The sequence below is a fragment of the Telmatherina bonti genome (assembly GCF_933228915.1).
Source record: "Telmatherina bonti genome assembly, chromosome: 11".
NCBI lineage: Eukaryota > Metazoa > Chordata > Actinopteri > Atheriniformes > Telmatherinidae > Telmatherina > Telmatherina bonti.
The window spans coordinates 22,443,620-22,450,938 of record NC_136629.1 but is presented as its reverse complement, the minus strand read 5'-3'; positions in this window follow the sequence as shown (position 1 = coordinate 22,450,938).

The window sequence follows — 7,319 nt, the reverse complement described above, 5'->3', positions numbered from 1 at the left end:
TAATGACGCAACAAAACCCTCTTACAATATAGTGCAGCTATTTGTGTTAGCTTTTGGAACATGCTCTACTTGATAATGTTAGTTTTTATTATGCATTGTGTGGGATGGTAGGAGCAGTTCATTGCCATGAAAACCTTGTTTTTAGGTATATTCTGATGTCATACAAAATGCATCAAAATAACAGCTTATGACATGTAATACTCTTGAAGACTACATAGCCTTCAGTTATCCCTTTCCACAATTTTTTAAAATCTTTTTGTTGAAAACTGTATTAATATCTGTCACTTTCCAAGAGCCTGATTGAGAAGTTATCTAAATTGACTGGGATAAACAATGACAATGACAATAACAAGCTTCTCAGTTAATCTGCTGTGACAATGTTCAATAAACAGAAATCATATTTTATCTGAATGTTAATAAAAGTGGTGATTTAATAAATAATATCTACAGAGAGACATTAAATATTTTGGTTTTCGTTTACAGCACTAGATCAACAGATGAGTGGCAGAGAAGGCGTGTGAAAGGTTCTTGACAAACGACTGGGATTCAGTGCCGCAGTGAAAGAAATGAGGCATATGTGTGTGACACCAGCAGAAACCCAGAAGAAACACTTCAGCCTGCAGCCGGAGGTTTGACTGCAGTCTCTTCTCCCTGTGGAATAAGCTCGCTGTTCACACTGAGCATACAGAGGTGTGACACAGAGGCTTATTTGTGTGTCTGATAAGCTGGAAAAGTAAGAAAAAATACAATAAAGGATTTCTTTCAATTTTTAAAACTTTTATAAATTAAGGTGCGGCTGTAGTTAGATGTTTGTCACATTTTTGTATAAGCACACTCATGTGCTAGTATTCCAGCAGACATTAGCCTATCAGTTGTGGTGGTGAAGCAGCGGGTATTTGCTGCTTCAGTGACTGATTCCTGTCTGTCCGCGCAAGAGAAACAAGACTTCAAAACATAAAATTACTGCTGAGCTCGGACATCGTGCCACATTTCCTCTACACAGACTGCACGGTGAAATAATGTATGCTGTTTTTCAGCATAATTTGCTGAGATCAGGCTCATCTCAATAATGAATGCAATTACAGGTCCTCCTTTATGCCTTACATCCTGATCAAGCCATTACTGAAGAGCCAAGCTGTTTCATGGTCCTCTCTGCAAGCCATGTGTGTTCTAGTGGGATAGGGCTGAAGGAAATTCATTTATTAAAGTCGTACAAAGAACTACTGTTAACATACTGTTCAATCAGATTTTATGAATACAACCAAACAGCTTCTAGAGGGTGTCAACAGGAGCCCATTTTTTTCTAAGAAATTTGTTGAGATCTTACATGATAATTGATATAATATATTTGCGATCAAAGTGACAAAATGAAGACTAGCTGAATGTTTCTCTTCTTGCCAGTTCTGCAGCTTTGTATCCTCTGTGTAGTGTTGCTTGAATATATTGAATGTTCACTGAATTTTCTGAAATAATTGTGTATCAAACTATTCACCACAATTTTACTAATCCTTTGCATGGTTTCTTATGAGATGGTTTAAAGAGGTCTACTCATTTATTTTAGGAAGTGAAAATATCCACTTTGGATTGCAAGGTTGTAAAACAAAATCACAAACAAAAGTTAAAAAGTTTATACAAAGGGAAACATGTATTAATTCCCATCAGGCCTGCTCTGGAAAGACACTAAAAAAAGGAAGGAAGTAGCTTTCCACACTACATCTGAAGTTATTAAAATCTTCCTTATAAGCTTGATATTTAACACATTTTAGCTCCACAAAAAATAGTAAATTTTGGTTTTATGAGGCTTAGCAGTGAATTCTTGGCAGTCCACAGTGACTTCCTAGAATCTGTTCTGCTGTCTGGACGGCTTATGGACAGGACTTCAAAAGGATCATTAGAGAACTTTATACTTCAGTTATACCATATCAGAGCTAATACCCCAAACAGTCTCACAACAGCTACACTGGTCTACACAGCAAAATGTGGCAGTGTTACAACAAAGGTGTAAAAAAAACAAAGCTTCCCTGGATGTAAGACATAGATGTCTACATTTGCCTTTTAAAACCATTTGCATCTGGTAACAGTGAGAAACATGCTCAGAAATTACTGAGAATAAAGTTGTTACAATAACATACTTTAGACTGACAAGGATTATAGGACTGCTAGGAAAACAGTGTTTTAGGTCCATTAACTTTTTGCTTTTCTAAAATGCTACTTTTGAGAAGAAATATATTTGGCTCTGGTTCTATTTGGATAAAAGTAAAAAAAAAAAAACAACAAAAAACAAACAAAACAGATGTTTATAATATCAATTATTTGTCTAAAAGTCTGTTTTTCACAATAATATGGTATGATGTTATATTGAGCCAACACATTTGATTCCACAATATAATAGGAGAATGATTAAAAAAAACAAAAGAAATGGAGTCAGTAAGTATCAGTGTTTAATGGAACGCCTTCTTATTTCATCTAGTTTTACTTTTAATTACATAAATATAAAAGTACAATCATTTGTATAAATGTGCAACTTGCAAAAAGAATTCATTTGCATACATTAACTGGATGTTGTACCACGATGCAAGCAAAATGAGACACATAGTGATGCTTACACTGATGCTGATATCAACCAAGTCAGAGGTCAACAAAACTGTGGATCACAGACGCACGCAGCAGCTTCTAAATCAACAGTGTTGCCCTGAATTATTTGCCTTCACAAGAAGAAGAAGAAGAAGAAAAAAGCAGGTACACATGTCCTGTGGATTTGGAAATCAAGTTTTGTATCAAAGCCAACACCGTGACTCTTTTGAAAGATTAGAAGCAGCCAAGCAGGATGAATAATCCATCGTACTCTTGCAGAGCTACCCAGGTATTTACCTGCTCACTGGTAACAGCTAGTTCCACTGTACTCCAGCCAAATGAATGTAAATCCATTTTGATCCTGAAACAAGCAGCTTTAACAGTTTGAAAACACTGAAGAGTTCATTGACTCTTCCTTTGCAGAAAATGGAAAGTCAAAAGTATTACGCCTCACTTTGTGATTATGGAGAATACAAAGATTAAACGTTAATTGTGCCACCACACCACCAACATCTCTCAGGATTACGCAATCTTTTCTCATTGTAACCTTTTCAACAAACTATTTTATTATTTGGCTTGTAGTAGTTATGAAAGCATGACTTTTCCTTTTGCAAAGAGCTGTTACCTACAGAGAAGTCTACTGGAAATATTTGCTGTCAGCTGTGATTTTAACAATTCAAGCATACAGTGACACTGACATCTGTGCTGCACCTCATGCAGCACTGTGATCCAAGTCCGCCATATTCACCCAAATAATGTCGGATTAGTGCAGCCTCAAGTTTTAAATTTTGCATCATTTCAACCTAATTTTGTATTTCATGGGGACATGAATTAATGAATTACACTGAAAAGTTAATTCATTGATATAGATGAGAGGCATGTCTGCAGATAATATGTAGAAACTGTAAATTCTAAACTACATGTCTCCTCTAAGAAAGGATACAGAGGACCATGGGGGCAGATAAAACCATTGCAATCAATGGAGATAAATTTTGCTAAATGCAAAAGGAATGTATAGTACAACACACACAAGCTCCACACACTGTGACTGTTTTAAGAAAGGATCCTTTTTTTCTAATATGCAAGAACTAACATTTGATTTAAAGCCACGCATGCTTTGTAGGTGACCAAACATTACCTTAAATACAATAATTTGATATTGTAAAAGCTTGATGTGTTTCAGGCTCAATGAAACTACATTTTAAATAACTTCTTGTGGGTTGGGCTTTATGTTTGGTAAAACATTTTAAATGCATTGCAGTCTTTTAGACTCCTTTTAGTCCTTTGTAGTGTGGCTTGAATGCGGGGATGCAAGCCAAGACGTCTGATCCTTATAGAAAGTGAGGTCGAGGACAAAGAGCAGCTGATGCTATATCTGCAGGAAAACCTTGGAACCTTGAAAACCTTAACCCTCAGTGGGAAGCTGAGGGTTCACATGCAAGGAATGATTACAGTAGAGTGCCAGCAACTCCCCTCCTCCAACCCTTGGAGACATTTTATAGCAGGGAAACACCACTGAATCCAATATGTAATTTGCAACAGCATACATATGCGGCTGCTCACATATCCCAAGGTTTGTCACCTTCTTCTGTTTGCAACAGCACTGCAGCGTGTGTGTGCAAAGCATGAGCCTTTCCAATGCTGCTGCTGGCTTCATTTTGTCACGTGCTTAGTTCACTCCTCATGAGCAAGTCTGTTGGGAACTATTGAAGGAATAAACTGATCATTTGGGAAATATATGAGACTGCTTCCTGCAGGGAGTTTTCTAAGAAGGCTGGTTCTAATCTAAGACATGAGGGAAGTGTTAATTTTGGCATCCAACTGCAAACATCTCACTGTCTTCATTAATTTCAGGAAAAGCTGTGTTGTTTTTCTCATTTATGCATGTTTTTTATGGGGTAAATACGTTGTGAATTTTGCATTTCTTCAACCTGCTGACTGACTGTGCAAGAGACAAGAGACAGTGAGTTTTTCTTTAGTGATCCACGTGTAGGTATTTGAAAACTACATGTAGAAAAATAGACTTTAAAGAGTACTCTGTTTTATTTACAGCTATGGCTTTACCATATTGGCATGCGAAAAAAAAAAAACTAAGACAAGCCTGGAAATTGAACTACCTGAGTCATTTTCTCTATTCCACTCGGTGAGACTGGGGAGTAAAGGAAATTATTCAGATCTAATGTATGCATTGAAATCAACCAAATGTAGCTCCGGGTTCAGTCACACCTTATCGCAAAATTTTTTTTTTTTTAGGACATTCCAATGCTTTACATACAGTATATACACATATAAATAGCATATGTCTGTTATTCACAGTGTAAGAGTGAGGGCTGTAAGGGGAGGATTGAGACTTGCAAGAAAAAATTAAGCAGGGAGGGGGTTTGCTGCAGTGTGTGAAATGAATGCAGAGATGACGGTAAAAGAAGAGAGTGGGCTGAAGGGACATTAGATGCTGAAGATGGATGGCTGCAGTGGTTGAACCCTTGGCCATTGATTTGCATTGCGCAGGAATTTGGATCTGAAGGGAGCCGATTAACCCCACCTCAACTTCCCCTCTACTGCTGTCACCTGCTCTTTTCTCCTTGGATTCCCTCTTTCATCACTGTCACAGGACATTTTAACTATCAACGTCTCCTCCTCTGCCGTGCTGTTCGCAACATCCAACAACATCACATGGCTCTAAATCACCAGCGCCTTAGAGAAATATTTGCCAGCACCAAGAACATTGATCGTCAAGTCTGACAGTGCAGCGCCACATCCTCTGCAAAAACCCTCAATCCATTAAAAAAAAAAAAAAAAACCTCGGCTGCATGTTTAAACCGATACCAAAAGGTAAATCGGCTTCTGCAATGCTTAAGAAGAGTGTTTTCTTTTTACTTGATCCAGAGAGGATCAAGTAAATGCATTGAGGAAATCCCTGTGGTAATAGACTGCTGCAATTTGTAACAAAATCCTTTAAGATTAGTTTTTTTTTTTCCTCAACAGTATCACTGACTGAGTTATTTTACAGTCAATACTCGTGTCATGAAACTGCCAGTGGCATAAGAAGTTTTGGTACTTCTGGACAAAACTTCTGTCACTGTGAATCAGTAACTGAGTAAAAGTGGAACTGATCTTTCATAAACACAAAGTAAAAGAAGATGCCTTTCTTGAATATGTTAAAAAAATATTACATTTTTATTTATTTATTTTTTTTATCTTAGAATCAAAAGACAAATGAGAAAATAATCCTAACAACAATTTGTGCAAATATCACAGTTTGTAACACATTTTGTTGTTAGTTAAGAAGAATCGCTAGGTAAATTTTCTCCTTGTCTTCTGACTTCTTCCTGGTCATGTGCGACTACACACCCCCGTTTCAGTTAGAAAGGTGCTCTTGTTATGAATTGCACACAGAAACTTTGGCTTTAACATGGCAATCAGCAGATTGCTAAATTCTGCTGACTTTTTCTTTTTTTCTTTTTCTTTTGCTGACAATGCGAGAAAAGTTTTCTTCAGATGATGCATCCATGAAGGTCATATTTGCTTGACTGCTGCTGCAAACAGCAGTAAGTATTGCACTTGGGAGTCTGCAGAATCTTTTTTTTTTCTGTCAAGGAGATTTTCATTCACCCCTCTAACAATCCTATTAACCATTTTCTGGAAAGTTTTGATGGTCTTTCAGATTCCTCTTTTGCCACTTTATCCCTTTGACTGCTATTCCTTATTTACATTATAAACGGAGGAAACAACTACCAGGCCATGTTTTGCTACCTGGCCTTTGCTTTGCAGACACTGAACACAGTGGAGGTACTTAAAGCAGCGACTACTGATTATTTAAGGAGTGGAGGCGACTTATATCGAGTGTCTTGAAACAAACTATAAAGTCCCTTGGTCAAAGTTTATAAAGTGTTTAAAAAAATGAACATTTGAGGTGCATAAACTTTGGTGTGGTACGTTTTTCCTCTATACAATACAAACATGTATATTTCACTCTATTCATATGGAGTTCAGTTGTTCACAGTAACAGAAGTTTTGACAAGCTCTTTCATGCCTTCTCGTATGCCTCTCTACACTCCTAACAGACCCAAACATATTCCTTATTTCTGATCTTTTACAAATACCTGTCTGCATGTTGCATTCAGTGAGTAATTAAAACACAGAACCCCTTTGTTTTCTCCACAGAAAGCTGTGAGCTTAAAAAGAGGAAAAAAAGGGAATGACTGCTGTTTCCCTTCAAGTCAACGTCTTTAGCCACTGAAACATGTGCTTTGCTGATAAGAAGGCCAGTTCAGCTCTCTCATGAGAAATGAAAATCCATTTCTCATCCATTTTATTTTTCATCTTTACTCTTTTATCCATTATAAGAGAGAGGAAATAACTCTGTGTGGCCTGTCAGTGTGACACCAGAAAATCATACTGCACTAACATTCAGCTACATCATGGCCATGCTCAAAAAGTCTACTCACCATATTTCCCCCAGACATGAAATGAATCACCTGAGGATAAAATAAGAAAAATGGGGTTTGCAGAGTCAATGGTTTAGAAATGGTGCAAAATGCATGAGAAGTACAGTATAATGCATAGATCGGTATGTGCTATATTGTTTAGAGATTATACTTGTTTTTTTATCAGCATTCAGTATGTACATTCAAATAAACTGGCAGAATCCCAGGACAGTAAAAACAATGCTGAATGCTTCGCCCAGCTCTTCCACAACACAACATCACTGTCATAAAAAGTCTGTTATACTGCGTGATCACAGC